Source organism: Strix aluco, chromosome 3 (assembly GCF_031877795.1).
Source record: "Strix aluco isolate bStrAlu1 chromosome 3, bStrAlu1.hap1, whole genome shotgun sequence".
NCBI lineage: Eukaryota > Metazoa > Chordata > Aves > Strigiformes > Strigidae > Strix > Strix aluco.
In genome coordinates, this window is record NC_133933.1 from 104297129 (window position 1) to 104316305 (window position 19177).

The 19177-nt window shown below is 36.9% G+C and overlaps 1 protein-coding gene across 3 annotated transcripts in view; it reads left to right on the forward strand.

Annotated features, from left to right (window-relative positions):
- KHDRBS2 (KH RNA binding domain containing, signal transduction associated 2) overlaps positions 1-15620 on the forward strand; it is a 439781-nt gene extending 424161 nt beyond the window's left edge. Inside the window, exon 13 of one of the 3 annotated variants that reach the window (XR_012622653.1) lies at positions 14666-15620. The gene's annotated coding sequence lies outside the window, so the exon portion shown is untranslated. Of the gene's footprint in view, positions 1-242; positions 355-10669; positions 10835-14665 lie in introns of those variants that run through there. The other 2 variants (XR_012622655.1, XR_012622654.1) reach the window with 2 other exon arrangements.
- Positions 15621-19177: the final 3557 nt, after the last annotated feature.

The window sequence follows — 19177 nt, forward strand, 5'->3', positions numbered from 1 at the left end:
GTTGTTAATTGTGCCAGGAGTTGAACAGATAGTCCTTTTAGAAATGTTCTTTGAATACTAACATGTGTATACGTCATGTCTTTGTATGGTCTCTTCAGAGAGGGATAAAAGGTGAACCTCACAACAGGATACCTTTGGCCAGAAAAAAAGTCTAATGCTGCCCCTGTAGAGCCTTAATATTAAGAACACTGAATTTCCTCATCCATTTCTTATTTCAGTTATGAATTCTGCTTACTTGACAGGTACAGAGTACTTCATTATGTGCACGAACAGAAATGCTTAAATGGATGAAGCAGCTATTTATGTCTGATAGGAGCTAAGTGGGACATTAAATTAATGCCAAACAAGTGAGTGCTCATTTTAGTTTCGTTATAAATGGCTGCAGCACAGCAGTAATGTGTTGACTCTCATGTGCTGACAAGTTCTATATTTCTTACAAACTTCCCTTAGAGCTCGATGTGGAAAGACAAATTCACACTCTGCCTGATGAAATTAGTAGCAGATGCATTAATAATTGAATAAGGATCTCTGGAGACACACATAGTTCAGCAGGAGAGTTGGTGACTGGCTGGTTTTAACTAGGCACTTCTGTCATATTTTTATATATGTGTATATATATATATATGCACTTACATAAGCCCTGAGTTAAGAGCCACTGCCTGTATGCAGTCTTTGGTATCAAATCCACTTCCTGCTTTTAGAAGACCTTACATGGTTATATTTGGCAGGTCCACAAGCAGACTGCCAACCATTAATCTGGGCAGTGTGTGGCCTTGCTCATCCCTCTTTCCTCTGTGACTGTTCTCAAACTTTCAGCCAAATTCAACACAGTCCCTTCTGAATTTGTCTCCAGACAATGAGTGGAGTATAAGTAACGGAAAGACTTTCACTGTATGCAAGACTCTTGCCATAGACCTCCATATCTGGAGTTCCAGATTATGCTGAAAACAGTTCCAGATTCCATTATGCTTAGAAGACATTGACAAAACAGTGTGACAACTCATAGACAGCAATTTACTGGGGTAAATTCTCACGGGTTTAAAATCAACACTTTATTGCACTAGTGCCAAGAGCGTGATAGCAATTTGAATAATATGAGAATTTTTCTCAGAAGAATATCAAAAATTTGCACACTGTTGCTAGATTAACTCCAGATGGTTGTCAGCTCTACTAAGTGTCCATGCAGACTTCAGTTACTGGTTTCAAGTTGTACAGGTTGAACTGACCTCTGTTTTGCTTTCCTCCAGTTACAGGTTATTTTATAACTCTCAGGATCTGGAAGACAGAAAAAATTAACTTCAAAATACCTCTCAGTGTATTTTCTGGAGTTTTATCAGCTAAAGGAAAGCTATTTCTAACCTTAGGGGTTTTTTTAAATATATTGCAATATATTGAATAAGCTATGATTTAATAAAGTGGTACTGTCTTTAAAACAATACTTATCATGATAAGTATGAAGTTCAGTTCCTTCTCTTTAGATATGCAACTCTTTATTCAATAACAGTGGATATGCTGTTTATTCAGCAAGAGTTTAGTGTCAGTCTTGTTCTCATCAAAATGTTGAATTTGAGATCTTTTTAGTGTAAGAAACATTTAAACACTTTCTGTTGTCACTTGAAATAGGAGATAAGTCCCATAGGTTGATATTTGTATAATGAAATAATATCTCGGTCTATTAGACACCCTGAAATATCATGCAAGTGACTTAGCTGAGGAAAGAACAGTACATTTTTTGCTGTGTGATATTAGGCCACGATGCTGATCAGAGAATATCAGATGAAGGAGTAAACATGCTAAAAGAATACCCTGGTCTCAGCATCACTTCTTCTGTTGAGGTGCTTGAAACAAAGATGTGGAAATTAAATTGAATTTACATATACATTTTTAGTGGACTGAGGTAACATTTCAGAGTAATATTTTTAATTTGATTCACACATGTATAATACATTTCATTGCTGTTTAAAAGAAGTAATGTTACTATCATCTAAGTTTGTAAGTAAAAGACAAAATACTTAAACAAGGCCATGTACTGCTGGATGAGGAGAATAAACATGAATTACATAGACCAAAGAGGAATAAAGAAGCTGTGTTGATGGGCACAGGGGGAGAGAGATCACAAGTCATTAACTATGGCTTTATGCTTCACACCTCTGTACAGTGGGTCTAATCCTATTAACTGCTTTCCATTCATTCTGTTATTCCCATGGAACAGGATTATAAATCTGCTCCAGGTTAGTCATGAATATTATGCCATCCAACAACTTTTATATCTTCTGTTAGGGTATACAAGGCACCTCAGAGGTGCCACTGTTTATTCTTAACATCTGAAGTAATCACCAAATTTCACAACTCCAGGCAGTTATCATTCCTGTAGAAGCAGAGATGTAACTGCTTCACTAAAGCCTTCTAGTGAATGAATAAACCAGTGGTTTTTATCCAGGTTTTGCAGGTCACTAGCTGTTCAAAACAGCAAAGCAAATTAAAAGAACCCCTTCTCTTTTGCTATCACAGTAATTTTGCACTTGAGTATATGAGGATTTGCTAATATAAAAGCTATTGAGGAAGATACGGAGTGATTTTCTTCTAGTGCTGCCTTGAAAAGTAGCAATAAATGTTGCATTTCAAATTACAGCTTTCCTTGAAATGTGACTCCATTTTTTTTTAAAAAACAAAGCATCTTGAACATCATATTTTTGTCCCTTGGTGACTTCCAATCAGTGGTAATCCACTTAGAAGTAAAAAGATAATTTTCTAATTACCAGTCCAGTAACCTCAGCCTGAAGGTCAAGTGGCTACTTTTTGGTCTATGCCTCATCACTAATATTGATGCTTCTGCAGGCCAGAAATTTTTTCCCCTTGTACATCCACAACCTTCTAGCCTTCATGCTTTTCTTCAGTTGACTGTTTCTCTTGTTATGGCTCTTCTGAATTGTTGCCCAAGTATTGTTTAGATGCACCAGTGGAATAAGTTGGCAAGTCTGTTGGTACTCCATTTGTGTATTTGTACTTTTGTACAAATTTCCCAGAAGAATAAATCGAATCTTAGACTCACTATGTGAAATGAGGAAAAAAAAAAAAACAACCACCTTTTTTTCTGAACTTGAACACGGTTGTGGAGAAACACATGCTGCATTCTCCATATGCACTCTGCTAAGCATGAGCTCTAAGAATGGCCAACACAGCTGAAGCAGAGCAAGATGGTGCTGCAGCAAATTATTGCTGCTAGAAAATGGACAGAATATCAATTCTTTCCCTGGGAGCTCTTGGGATGACAAAGTATGGACAGTGTCCATAGAGAGTCCTAGCCTATTGTATTCAAGCAAAATAAATGCATTACAGATGGTGTCACTGTGCATATCCAAATTATCCTTTGAGGGCTGTGATAGCTGTGCTGAGCTGGCAGGGCTAAAAATTCAACATAGTCCCAGAAGAATGTATTTCGATTCTTTCTAGACACCCCGAGAAGAGCAAGGGCAAGTGTTTCCATGTATTGTCTGCAAACCTTTGAATTTAACAGATCAGATGGGATGCCAATTACACAGAGTGATCCAAGCTTTTGCATAAAAGATACCCCTTCATTTATCCCAGCAATACCATAATTCTGCTTTTTCTTCTTCTGCTATTTGGGAAAGTAGGACTTATTTTTCCAGTGTCCCATATGACAAGTGCAGTCTCTTCTGATCACAGAAAAAAGTATTTATTTTTACCAGCTTTTCCCTTTTACTTTCTAGTCTAGTGAAAGAGACTTTCCTCTCCCATCATGGTCTTCATCAGTTCACTAACATTTCTTAATCCAATTAGTGTTGTCACCTTTCTCGCTTTTCTTCTATCTTTCTGGTAATGCATGGATAATACATGAGATGTCTGCTGACTTTGGAACTAAAATGTCTATTCTGAACTTCACTATGCAGAAATTTCTAGAACTGGACATTAACTTAACACATGCAGTTCCAAAGTCTTCAGTATTACACAGTGGATGAGCCATTAAAGAAGTCATTTCTTTTTCTTCAAGATCTCATTTGGGATCTGACTTTCCCACTACTGGAAGAGTAAACCCAGTTTTGTCTTTCAGATACTCTTCTGAAATGCCTATCTCCCACACAGTGTAAGAGTACTTCAGCTGCAGTTTCCTGTCCTTTCTGTTACCCTACCTTTGATAACCACTACTTCCATAGAGATTTGCACATAGATATATTAAAGCAATTTTGGTGAAGGTAGGCTTTTTCAAGTTAAAACTGGCAGTCTTTGTGGGGAATAGAGTGAATATTATGGTATGAATAAGTAATGTTTACAATCCTAATCCAAGCTGGAGTTCCACTCCACATACTTTCATCTTCTTGTAAAGTAATATTCAGTATACATCTCCACAGATGTATTTGTGTGCTCTGGATGTCTTCCCTAAGGTACTTCTATACTTGTCATTTTAAGAAATAAAACTTTTTTGAACATAGATGGTGAAGTAAAGGACTTTCTGAAGATAATTACAAGTTCACAGACTTCAGTTAGGACAGCGATTCCTGCAAACAAAGCAAGAGAAGATAGAAGTTTTTCTCTGAAAAATAAAAAGCTGTGAATCTTGGGTATTGCCTAGCATAGCCAACTGAAACTTGGACAAGGGACAAGGGATATAGTGTGGATCTTAACAGTGTTTGCTTAGAAACTACCATAAAGGCTCTAGGAGTATCAGTTGCTGCAAAATCAGGTGATGACACATCCTTAAAAGGATGACTTGGAATAGCTTCTGAAAAGCTCCTATGCTCAGACCTGAGCAGAAAGGCAGATGTTAATACAGGAATTTTCCTCACCAGGACACAGATTTTACACTCTCTATAGCTTTAACATCATGTCTACATCAACCTAGATTTTCACTTCTTTGTTTCTTTTTCAGCAGTGGTTACATAGGGGCTGGTAATATATTCATCATTTTCGAGAATAATAAAACAGGCAACAAATTATTAGCATTTATATAAATAAGAAATAACCCAGGTCATAATCATACCCTATAAGGGTTAAAAACTAAAGCTATCAGCATGAACCACCAGCTTCTCCCAGGAAATGGAGCAGAGGTTAAATACCGCATGTGCTGTGAGTGCACTGTAGCTTCATGTTCCACTTTAGCATAGTGGATTTGACAAAATAAGCAATTACACAGATAAACAGAGGACCTCTTCCAGATGGAGGGATGTACCCAGGCAGAGATGACCTGTTGGATAACCAAGGCCCAAACCTGAGCTAGGCAAAATCTTAGGAATATCAGACACTTGTAACAGTGGCCCAATAGTGATGGGTTCCCCAGGAGGAATAACTGTGACAACACAGAATGTTCCTCCCCAGTCTCAGGAATTTGATGGCTCATTTTTCCCTTAAAGAATAAGGATTTACATTCTACATTTTTTTAAATAAAATGCCACATCGCTTTAGAATTTTTCTCTATGTTAAATGTACAGAAGAAAGTTAAATACCAGGGTTCCTCTAGAATATTTAAGTGCAATTTGGTGTGTTCATTCTTTTTTGGGTCTAGGGAGATGTGCTTTCACCAGAACTATGGCTTTATGGGCCATTGCCCATAAACCCATATTTATGATGTATATTAGAAGAGTTTTAGTTCAGTTCTTACTAATAATTTGTCTTAGTGACTTCATAGAATCATGGAATCGTTTGGGTTGGATGGGACCTTAAAGATCATCTAGTTCCAACCCCCCTGCCATGGGCAGGGACACCTTCCACTAGACCAGGTTGCTGCAAGCCACATCCAACCTGGCCTTGAACACTTCCAGGGAGGGGGCATCCACAACCTCTCTAGGCAACCTGTTCCAGTGCCTCACTACCCTCACAGTAAAGAATTTCTTCCTTATATCTAACCTGAATCTACCCTCTTTCAGTTTAAAACCGTTACTCCCTGATAAAGAGTCACTCCCCATCTCTCCTGTAGGCCCCCTTTAAGGGGGCTTGTTCTAGTTCATTTTACATTTTTAAAAAATGATTTTTCTCTGAACTCTTTTGGGTTTTTTGGTTTCTAAATTAAATGAATAATAAGATTTTCATCAATAGGGAGCACTGACATTTTAACCACTACAATTTTTCAAGTATTTTAGATGAAGATTCAAACATCTAAATATTCTAATTGCACGTCACAGTCAGCTATTTGCTGTTTCTTGGACATCTGTTATGCATTGAGCAGCTGTTTCTATTGGGGTGGACACAGTGACTTCTATATATTTTCCATGAATCCAATTAATTTAAAATCAAGCAATATCTATTAGTACCCAGATTTCTGAAGTACATTGGTCTGCATGTTGTCAAAATGCATGTTGGCATACCAGTGTATTTCTTAGTTCCCTACTTTAATATCATCTCTGAATTTTCTTAACTGTCTTTTCAGATCTATCCTACTTGTATTTTTATGTACTTCCTATTTTGACATTTCACTTTCAGACATATTCTTATATTTTAATTAAAGTATATGCAGCATCAATTTTTATATGAATACCAAGATGGTGAAATATTAGTCTTCTAATATGACTTTCCAATTCCTATTGCTTTTTATCAGAATCTCATCCAACTTCTTATCCTCTCACAGTCAATCTTTGTCTATAGAGATTTTTAAGGTGTGACAATAATGACACAATACAGAGAGCAAGACTTTTTGTAATGACTGGTTGTTTAATTGGTAGTTGAGTGGAAAGCATTTTCATTACTTAGGTACTCTAAACATTGCCTATGAAATCAAAGAGAATTATATCTCTGCACAGCACCACAGAACAGGGTACAAGGACTGTGAGACTTTTGCAGCCTCTTCTAATGCATCATATAATGACAACACTAGGAAAAGGATCCTGAATTAGATAGAAGAATGTTACCTGTGTCTACTGTTCTTATGCTCCAGGTCTCTTTCTCAGCATTTCTACTCTCTCTGTACCACAGAAATATTTTCTGTAATATTGTAATATTTTTAGCATTCTCATAAATATATTTTTCAGTAAACAGTTATTTTGTAAATATTTGTGAACTGTAGACAAGCACTCAGCTCATCCCAGTATCTGTGGATTCAGCTGACATAATGAGCTAAGTGTAACAATACTGTGGAAAATAATTCACTTAAAGAATGTAATGTATGTGCTTCAGAGGTACACATACCTCAGTATAATACTGCATATGCCCATCCTATCAACAAAAGGGCAGGTATTTCCATCACATGGAAACTGGTTGGCACAACTAGTTCTCTGTGAGAATCTGGAAGAGCACAATTGTGGTTTAACCCCAGTTGGCAGCTAAGCACCACACAGCTGCTGGCTCACTCCCCTCCAGTTGGTATAGGGGAGAGAATCAGAAGGCTAAAAGTGAGAAAACTCATGGGTTGAGATAAAGACAGTGTAATAAGTAAAACAAAAGCTGCACATGCAAGCAAAGCAAAACAAGAAATTCATTCACTGCTTCCCATGGGCAGGCAGGTATTCAGCCATCTCCAGGGTAGCAGGGCTACATCTCATGTAACAGTTACTTGGGAAGACAAATGCCGTAACTCTGAACATCCCCCACTTCCTTCTTTTTCCCCCAGCTTTATATGCTGAGCATGACATCACATGGTATGGAATATCCCTTTGGTCAGTTGGGGTCAGCTGTCCCAGCTGTGTCCCCTCCCAGCTTCCTCTGCACCCCCAGCGCACTCACTGTTGGGGTGGGGTGAGAAGCAGAAAAGGCCTTGACTCTGTGTAAGCACTGCTCAGCAATAACTAAAACATCCCTGTGTTATCAACACTGTCTTCAGCACAAATCCAAAACATAGCCCCATACTAGCTCTATCCCAGCCAAAACCAGCACAAGGGACAACAAACTGATTCTGTCATGGACAAAAGGAGAGTAAAGGGCAGCAGAAGAGTAAACAATAATATATTTAGGCATACACTTAAAAAGACCTGAATGATCCTGATCCAAGTAAAGGACAGTTAAGAGTGATAAATGTAATAATGGTGAAAAATAAATATGAGAACCCATTTAAGCTTTTTACTAAAACCGCAGTGTTGACTTACCATAAGCTATAAAAGATGTAATTAAATCATCAGCCTTTATGAATAATTGCCTGTTGTGGTTTCTGAGATGTTTCTTTGTCTCCCAGTAGTCTCAGTAACTATGTACAACTCCAAGATATCTGTAAGGAAGTCCCAGTATCAGACTGACAAAGAAAGTAAAAAATTTAAAAAAAAAAGTCATACCTTACTACAGTAATGAGAAAACTGATTCACCTCAGTGGGTCTAATCATAGGTGTATAGGTTGTAAGATCAGTCTCTAAAATTATACTATGCTAAATATAAGAGTACAGAAGAAGTAATAAATGGGCTACATCACATCAGTTCAATAGTGTTCTATGGAGTGTAGTCTGTGTACCAATAAAAATCTCAATGATTTTTATTAATTCCGTTAAAGTAGCACACCACCTCCAAATATTTATAGAGATCAAGCAGACTCACTTCAGGATGAGCCCTTCATATGTATCAGAGGTACCATTTTCTGAAATGTAAACAATTAGCATCTGCTGAGTCATAATCCCTAAATCAGAAACACAAATGTTTGGATTAACAAAAAATTGAAAGCCTCATTCTTTGTCATTGACCTCCCAGTACATATTTTTTCACTTTCAGTGTTATGTACATGACTAGCATTCTTTATCCAGGAATGGAAATGCAGTGGCTTTTTGCCATAGTGACCACAAAGGACAGCGGTGATCAAATTCAAGCCGATTCAAACCCTCACTGAAGCTCACTGAGTTCATGAGGTTTGAAATCAAGTCTTCAATTCAGTGCTATACATATGATGCAGTGTGAAGCAACTGAGATTCGATATTCTTAAGAATCAGAGAAATAAAAGGATATTTATTTTACCCCTTTAAAAGAGTAGATGGATCTGATACAGCAAAAAGTTGAGGAAGTATAAAACGTAAGCTTATGTGTAATGTCATTGAAATCTATTTGATTTTTGCATACATAAAGTTTTAGCATTCCACTGCAGCAGAAATAAAGTGTTTAATAACTGTTAAGTGTTTTAGCACAGACCTGGAACTGCTGTCTGTCATATTTTCAGTGCATATATATGGAATACAGAATTCAGATACACAGAATAATCCATTGTATCAACTAAAACTATAACAATGAGCAGCAAACTGCTTAAACTCTAATGCTGAGGGAATGAAATTTGAAATCCTTTTCCAGAAGAGTTTATTTTTGGACAGGGTTTTTTCTTGAAGAGATTAAATACAGAGCTAGTGGAGAGCACTGAAGTTGGAGAAGGGTGAGGAAAGTACTGCCTGGGTTGCAGGTGTTGGTGCTCAGGACCTGGGGCACAAGCAGTGATGTTGTAAGTCCTACCCATTCTGTTTGGCGTTGTGGTTTTTAGGCTGTAAGGATCCCAGTAGGACAATCCATAATCAAGCATTTGCTGGGGTTTCGGGGCTTCCAGTCTTCCTCTTCCCTTGCCACTCTCCCAGCCTCATGCCAGAGTCTCTAAAAGTTGCTGGAGCTCCTCCAGCTCCGTAGTAGGAAGATAAGGAACCAAGTGCTCCAGGTCAACCTGCCTGGTGAGGGGGTTTTCTGCAGCGTCTGCTCTTAAAAGTAATGGATTGGTAACTGTAAATTGAAGCCAGCAGTGACCTCTCTGAACCAGCAACTCTTTGGAGCCTGAGGTGGTCACTGGGCATTGCCTTTGGCAAGATGACAGGGAAGCAGTCACATTTCCACTGGATTCTGCCTAGCTTTACACATGTTCATCACAGGTACTTGGTGTCCACTCAATTTTTTTTGATTCCACAAATCTATTCAGCTAGGAATTAACTCTGAGTAAGTTTCAGGGAAGACTGGGATTGTCCACATACTGATTTGATGCACACATTGATGCTTTGAAAATGCTACAAAACAATAAAAATTAAAATCATTAAACTACTGCTAAGTGCAATTTTAATTGTTTTACTAAGTCATTTTCATGCTCTATTTTCACGTTCTATTAATTTCTGGACACATTAGATTTCATTATACTCTGTAAGAAGTACTTACTCTGAAAAAGGAAGTTTTTCAAGTTGTTGTTGGGTTACATATTAAATTTTATGTTTCTGCATTACAATTTCCTTATGACTTCAGAATTATCAAAATAATTACTTTTTGTCTATGCAAATATGTAGGTTTTGCTTTCATTCCTACTCTGTCATAAGAAATCCAAAATTCTAGGCATTATAAAAAACATGCCCTGAATCCTAGTGTCAATATTCACCTATTTCCCTTTACAAAACAGAGTGTAATTTTGCCAGACATCGCTTTAGCCCTGGGGTAAAGGAAAGTAGCTCTTTCCATGTTAAATAATAAACTCTGTAAATTTCAGCTCTTGGGGATCTATTCTGTGCCTCCAACAGGAGAAAAAGCTATTTCCAGTGGTTATGACTTTTAATGTCCATAATTTGAAATAACCCATATACTGGTATCATTCAGGAGAAATCTGTTTTTTCTGCACCCTTACTCTTACCAGAAAGGTATTAGAAACCAATGTAAAATCATATTATATTATGGTTGTTGCCTTGACACTAGAATTGACATAGTACAGTGCGTTTGTGTTTATAGTTTGTACAGTAGTACATTTGATCCTTGATTTTATTATTCTACTGTCATATAATTCAGGTCTTTCCAGATTTTGTCACACTGAGTTATTTATTCACCTCGAGCAAGGCCAGAAAAATAAAGACCTGAACCTCTTTAATCGTAGCCATGAAAAGAATGTAAGAGTCGAGGACGCTGCTCCCCCTGTGGGTGTCTGTGTGTGCACATATCCATATGCCATCCACTGGACTGCAACACACAAGCAAGACACAAACATGGGTGAAAAAAATAACTTTGATTTCTGATCTGAGAGATTTTCTGTGCCAGCAACAATACTGGGAAAGAGCATCCCAAATATTGGGTTAGTCTCTGTTGTAGAATGATATTTGTACTTCTTGCACAGAAAAGAGAATTCTTTCCGATTTCTCAAAATGCAAAATATAGTCGATCACAGCCACCATTAGTAGGGTCTGTTCAGGGTTTGTCACCTTTCTTTTTGTTGTTTGTATTTTTACTTGTGAATATTAAAGCCTCATTTTTCAGTGAAAAACCTATGAAGAATATTCTTAGAATCACAAATGTACCTGTAAATTTTTAAAAATTTGTATTTTATGTAGCCAAGTTTACTTCATCATTGTGCTGTTCAACTACTTGTATTCATAAGATATACCTGCATGCCACTTTGACCAGTACTGCAAGGTTAAGAAATACCCTGCAGTAATTAAAAGATTTGTCTTTTTTCAAAATGGGTCAGTGATTATGGACTGCTTCATTGCCTATGAAAAAGGAAAACATTTGAATGAAATAAAAGTAATTACAAGGATCTAATAGCTTTACAAGCAAGCATAAAGTGATATTTGGAGAACTGAGTCTGAAGAAACTTCCTTGATGTCTGACTTCAAACAAGAATTTATTATGTAAAAGTCTTCCAGCTACCAGGGAAGCTGGAAGCTATAGAATACATATATAGTTCAATTCTTAAGAAAAGAGGCTGAGCTACTTAATTCTTTGAGAAAACTGTTTGACTTTTCTAAAAAAAATAATTTAAGAAAAGAAAGCAGAAGGGGAAAAAATAAAGGAAAAAGAAGAAAAACCCTAATGTTACAATCCATTGATAATATTAAATTAGTTTTCTTGGGTTTGGCTTAATGGTAAAATATTTGGGAGCACACAAAAATATTTTAAAAACACAATGATATCTCCTGTCATGTAAAATCCCTGTCCTTTCTTCAATGGCTTGACAAGAAAGCTCAGCTTTCTACCTAAATTGTATTTTTCTAACTAAAAGACAGAATCCCCTGAAAAATTAAGCTGTCACTAGTTAATGCTGTCAAAATACCATATCTCAGGTGTTCATATTTGTTTAATTAGACTTCACTCTTTCTTCCCTCACATTTTGAATGGTATTTGTGCATTTGCTATTCTCCAGGCTCTTTTTTCACAGTCTCGTGAAAACAAAACATAAAATCAATGATGCTGAGTTTTTGTAGGCTTAATATTAGGCAAAAAAACAAAAATGCCTAGTCCCGCTGTCAATAGGATGCATTTGGGTAGTTTTCCATGTAACACTTCAAAGTAAGGTAACTGACATCAATCTCATTCTGAGAAGAGGAAGAGCCATATGGCTCCATTTTATGGTCATCTGGTTTTATAATAGCTCACAACAAAACATTCATGATCCTTAAACAGATGCCAGTTACCATGTAGATGGGCAAAGTAGCCATGCACAGTGCCATGGAGTTCCAGTTTTTTCCATATACTGCCCTGTTAGGAAGGCATGCCAAGGATTGCAGTTTATCAAGAAAGAGGAGAAATGTTTCCTCCAAGGGTTTTCATGGTTTGCATGGTTACTTGAGGTAAGACTACGATAATTAGTTCACACCCGTAGTTTTTAGTGCCTCCGATGAGAATGCCTTTGAAGGCATCCCCAGGCAGAGCAGAACAGTCTATGGTGATATGCCATACTGATATTTCAAATTTATATAAACATTGGAAAAGATTGTAAGTTCACATTTTGGCCACTATAGATGTGTGCATGTGCTTGGCTACCCACATGTGCATCTATATGTACACTAGATCTCTGAAAAGATCTTAAATAACTTGGTTTGGCTTTGCTCCTTCCTTTTCCTGAGCTATCTATATGAATTGAAAGTGAGAAAATAGTTAATACAGTATCTAGTTTCATTGTAAACCCTTCCTGATTGATGACTTCCCTGATCCCAGGACCCAGCAATATAGCAAAACCAATTATTATAACCTGCAGCTAAAACTACTTCTTGGAGTTCTGTTTCTTTTCTAGGGAAATGTGGTTTTCATTAACACTAATGTTCAGACTCAGGAAAAAATGTATCTAAGGAAGTGTGTTATACACAGAATTTTAAGCTATTGCTCTTCTTGATGATACTATCTTTTCCTACAGAGAATCATGTGAATTTTTACCTGTCATGTTCATCTCTTAACACTTGTGGGTGTGATACAAACCACTTAAAAGAAATTCACTGCCCAGACTAAGAGGTTTCCTCTGTTACACCAATATATTTTTCCTGATGTATCTTTTGGTTTAATAAGTGCTAATACAAAGATTCTTAACTACTGCTTTTAAAATGGTTACTGATCTACAGAGACAGAAAAAGTAAACAGTTAACAAATTGCTCTGACAGATAGTGCAGTCTCTTAGGAGGCGTTCATAACATTGACACCAATGTTGAGTTATTCTCTCTCAGGAGTACCATTAACAGTCATTTTATCACCACCAAGTGTATATGTAATTCTGTAACATCAGTCCCAGTGCTGGGCAGTTCTCCTGGTTAGAGGTCAACTATAGGCAAAACCACTTCACTGTAGAAAAGAAAGTGGAAACCAGCCTAAAGTGTTGAACTTCCAGTTTAAAGTCCCATTAATACACGCATTTATAGATAGCAAAACCAAACTGTGAACACAAGTGAGCAGTGTATTGATTTTTTTAAAGTTGTATACAAATGGACAGCTTGTGTCTTATTTTTTGTTTTGATTAATAGTTTATTTTGGTTTTAGTGTGTTTTAATCCTTAGTTAACGAGAAAAATAATAATTTTGAGAAGGACACAGTGTCACTATAGATAATAAATTGTATATGAACTATGAGTAGGATGCTATTTGAAGATGAATATAATCCTTGTAAGAGTAAATAAGTAAATAATATCCAGAAATTGGCACAGAGCTATTTGTTCACAACATTTGTGAATTTTTTACTGGAAAGCCATGTACCATTATGGTTTGTTGAAAAGGATGTTGAAGATCAAAAAGATGTACAGAAGAGAGCTCTGAAATGAACAAAATTTAGGGGAAATGTGCCAACAGTGAAACACGAAACTCTATCTAATAATTCAGTCAAGAGATGACTGAGAAGTAGCTTGACTACAGCCTTCAGGTACCTACAGACAAAAAGGATTTCTGACAATTAAGCACTCTCTAATTTAGGAGTAGGGAATGTATAATTAGTTGGAGCCAAGAATTCCATTCTGTCCCCCCTCCACCAAATTAATGGGAGCTCTTAACTATTGCAGTAATCTGTGTCCTTCTGAAAGGTATGCGACATCTCAGAGAAGCTACAGAGACCGCTAAAGAAAATTTTGGGACCACGCAGGAAGTTAGACTAGGCAATAATGTACAATTTATTCTGCCCTTAATATCTGTTTCTGAATTTAAGAATCTGTAAATCAACAAAAATGAATAAGATTAACAGAATCTAGCCCTCAGTCATATATGTTCCATCATTTAATTACATTTCCATTTGATGACCATAATACAGTTCTCTTATGACTTCATCTCTGAAACTTTTCTACAGATGTCAGAAATTGAGTCTTTCTTATTCAACTAATAAAACTTTGAACCAAATAGAAGATCTTCAGCTTGAGACTCCTAATTGTCATGAGAAAAATTTAAATAAACATCATTTTAGCTTCTTTGTTATGAGTGAACACAATGATATAGCACGAAAAGTGTTAATATCTGTTATAGCCCTTGAGTGATACAAATGTGTCATTTTGTTTTGATCATACTTGATATGCTATGTCTTGACTAGGTCTTATTCCATTCTGTTTCTACAGGTTAGTGAGACTTTAATCAAGAAAAAAAAAAATCTAATGAACAGCAATTTGAAACACAGCATTTGGAAAGGTCAGAATGGTACATTACATCCTTATTATCCAAAAGAACAGATGAGTTTAATATCCTGGCAACATTTTTCTGTGAAGAAGATACTAAACAAGAACTGAAAATGGCACAAGGTTCCCTCTTCCTTTCTTATGAGAAAGATTGTGACAAGATGATGAAGCTATATAGAATAAATCTTCTGCTTTAATGTTCAGGCTGTGGATCCTGTAGATTTCAAAAACCTAAGCTAACCAAAGAGCCAACACACATGCTATTTGTTTCAGGTCCTTTATAACACATTTTCCTGCTTAAATGACCCAGTTTCCATTAATATTTTCTAGTCTTAAAGCTGGGAAGACGTGTTAACAGAAAGTACACAGTGCAATGAGTTTTGTCAAACGGTAACTGTGTTGAACTGCAACAACTAATGTACTGCATCAGTGCTGCTTAAAATGTAGATTTTTCAGCTCCTGTTTGAATAGATCTAAGAACAGAGATAATGTATTCCAACACACAACATATTGCATGTGTCCTGCTTTGGAGAGTCCCTGAAGGTATGGAACTTTTTGAAGGCAAAAGAATTTGTAGTATATCCTGTAGGTTGTTAACAGGTTGATTAATATAAGGAATTGTCACAATTTGCTTCCTTAAATCATTGTCTGCATGAAGACTCTTCCTCTTACTTTATAGGTCTAAGGAGAGAAGACAAACACCTGGAACTTGATGTTGTATTTTAACACTAAAATACACCATCAGGGTCCTCATGGTAAATCTTACTATGACAAGTGAACAAATGCTATGCTTAAAAATCAAAAAATTATTATATGGTGTGAACCTGTATTAGTTTCTTGTATATGAGATACAAGTCTGCTATTACAAAAGAATGTAAGAAGTTATATATTAAAGAGATTCATAATTATTAAAGAAAATACTTTATATTATTCCAAAAGATATCTGTCTTGAAGTATTGCTGGCTGAAGTAGACCTACACAGATTTGCACAAGCTCACAAGTAGAAATCATATCGAACCTCTTTTTTCCACACCATCCAGGGAATACATTTGAAAAAAAAATTCTCCATGGTACATTACATGAAGCATCTTGATGAGAAAAGCCATTCTGTTTTGGTCAAGAGAGAGAAAACGAACATACCCAAAATATATTTTCAGTGTCTTGAGTGAATATAAATATATATATGTGTGTGTGTGTGTGTATATATATATATACCTGTTTTTTTCTTTTCTGCAGGTGATTTTATTTTCCACTGGAGATTGTAAATGTATTTTCATCCTTTCTTTTGCAACTATAAAGTAGGATAGCTTTTAAAATGTATAGACAATGTGCAACCTATTCTGAAGCTTCAAAGGTTTTGCAAAACTGCAGACAAAAATCCTTAATGAGTGTTCGTTTCATAAATGGCTACAGAAATTAATGTTATCCATGCATCTAGAAAAAATCCACTAGATACAAGTTTCTATCAAGTTCCTTGTGGTTTAGCTAATAGTCCTTGAAACTGAAATGACTACAAATAGCTCTTCACTTTTTCCCAACGAGATGTATCAGCCATTGAGTATGCAGCCTACAGAAAATAATAAACAAAACTATTTTCAGTTCCTAATTATTATTCACAATAGAAATCCATGAATTTTTATAACTTGAATTACTAAGAATTCTGACCATATATACTGTTGCTGTGAAAAAAAAAAAATATATATGCTGTTGTATCCATTTTTTTAAAGATCATGGTTAGGGAACAGCTGAGTAGAGAATCGGGGTTATTGAGGGGTAGACTCTACATGTAGTCACACAAACAATTCCAGGATTTCTCAGAGAGTGCGTCCAATATATCAGATGAAGACAGTGGGGTTTGTTACACTCTTTTCAGTTCACTCATGATTATGCAAAAGGCTGCTACTGTGTCACACACTATTTAACATGGGGAACACCTTGAACACATTATGCAGCCTTATTTAGCTATTTCATAAAATGGATTTTTTCCACTAGGCGATCACAGGCATTCTTTTTTGAAAAATTACCAAAATAAGCAACTACATCTTATGAACCAATGCGGCAGTCATTGGCAGACAGTCATGACTCATCAAGAGTCAACTCCTTTCATCACTTATCTTTGAGAAATCGTGTAGTGGTTGGGCATTTCCATGAAGTCTTTCTTTAATAAAGAAGGTGAAGAGTAAAAGTTGAATTTAAAATATTGGACCTGTGAACCCATGAGAACTTCTCAAAGAAAAGGATCATGTAATCCTCTGTGAATTATATTCATTAAATTAACAGCAGATGAAAAAAGGATGTGGTGTCATACTGAAGCTAGATCACAGAAGGGAGACATCAAAACACAGCAGACCACATGCAACATACACATTCCCACACATGATTTTGCACCAGGAGGTGCTGGTTTGTTGTAATCCCAGTAAGAAGGACACTCAGACTCTGTGAAGTATTGCTTAAAATACCATCTACTGCAGCTAACATGATAAAGAAATAGAGGTTAGCACAGATAATCTTACAGCCCTTCAGATGCTGGGAACCTGGAGTTATGCACCATCAAATGGACCTCCAAGCAGGGCACGGCACCCTGTGCAGATCCTGTCCATGTAAAGGTTACCCAATATTTCAGTCTTCTCAGCTCCTTTAAGATTTTCCTAAAAGAAAATAACTCCATTTATCATTTTCACTGTCAAACAAGACAGATATGCAAGTGAGAATTTGTTGCTACTGGTTTAGAGAAAGGCAAGGACCTGCAGGTGGTACAATCTGTGGGACCAAGTGGCAGCTGCCCACAGGCTGCTTCATTACAATTAGCCAGCTAAGTTTATCCTGTGGCCATAGGACGTGCACAGAGTACAAGAAAGACCTGAACGTCATGTGTGAGCAGCACAGTGAAGGCCTGTGCCTGTTTGGGGTAATTGCTGTGCAGGTCACTAACTCCTCCATGTACAATGGTCTTCTGGTCAGGATCTCTGCACATGTATACCTACATACCTATTTTACATCTGCATATAAAAAGCTCCTTTTGTGTTCCAAAGTGAACTGATGCATTGTATTCAAATCTGCACACATTAAAAACCTGTAGATGTCTGTTGCAAACACTCCTTTGTACAGGTCTCTGTGTCCATCAAGCTGGAATTGTGCAGGAAGTCAGATAGGTTTATAATTATGCAATTTATACCTCCAAATGCTGTTAAAAGGCTATGTAAGTACATTTTTGCAAGTGTGCTTTTTGTGCCTGCAGCTCAAAATCTGATTATACTTGCATTTGAATTTGTTTTGTTCTGTCACACAATGTTACTTGATATTATATGAATAAATAATCCATGAGCTAGAAAACACTCTAAAATCAAAGGAACAAAGTCAGTTGCATTATTAAAGAGAGATTAAAATAATTTGACATGAAAGGCAGTTTAGAGATAATACAGCCTGTCTGATTTACTGATGTGCACAGAAGCTAATACATCATTCAGCCCTGCTACCACCTGACAGCTGTTCAGCATCTAATGGGAAATGTGATAGTGGTCACAGTCCAGTCCATAGTGGACAGGTGTCGGCACCACGAAAATCATCATCAGAACTGGCAGTAATTGGCACCTTTGTTGACAGTCTCAGCAGAGAGGCCAGTGATTGAATCAGCATGGAGGCTGCCTTGCAAGCTCTGCTGTGTGAGACACTGGGCTGAGCAATTCCTTCACTTAATTTTCCACATATTTCAAAGGAACAGAGTCAGGTCCTGGCACTTTACTTGCCCATAAATTCAATGAGCTTGTGCACTTCTGTGGCATAGCTCTGGAAGTGATGCCTCCGTACAGAGGGTTAGACACATCTCAGGGACACTGAAGCCTGCCCACTGATGCTGACCAACAGAAGACCCTGTGGACTTAGGCTTGGGGTGGAAGAAGACCAAAGGGGATGAAACCAAAGGCTGATGTAAAGGAGAAGCCACACATGACCCACATGGGGCTCCAGTCTCATCCAAGCTTTTCTCAATTTTAGTTTATTTTAGATGTAATTGTGATTCTGTGGACTTTCAGTAGCCACTTTACTCCTTTGTGCCCCAGTTTATTCTTTTGTGTGAAGGTCATAATATTTGTCTCACTCCCAGACATAATATGAGGCTTTGCTAACCAGTGCCTTAAAGTATTTAATCACCCTGGGTGGAAGTCAACAGGCACATTAAAACTCAGGCTTCAAATGGACAGGAACTTTGGTTTCTTAATAATCCTGTTAAATGAGTGGTAGGCGATGACTATTGAATGTATCTATTTTGCATTTACCCATCTTTCCATTCACTCTGTTGAATATTAAATATAGTTTCTTCTTCAACTCAGCCTGCTTTGTCCAAATCAGCAATTAAACCTAATTTTCCTTTGGTGTACAGAAACCTATACTCTTTATGGCGTGTACAGAACTCTTTTGGTACTCTTTTGGTGTACAGAAACCTATACTCTTAAGCAC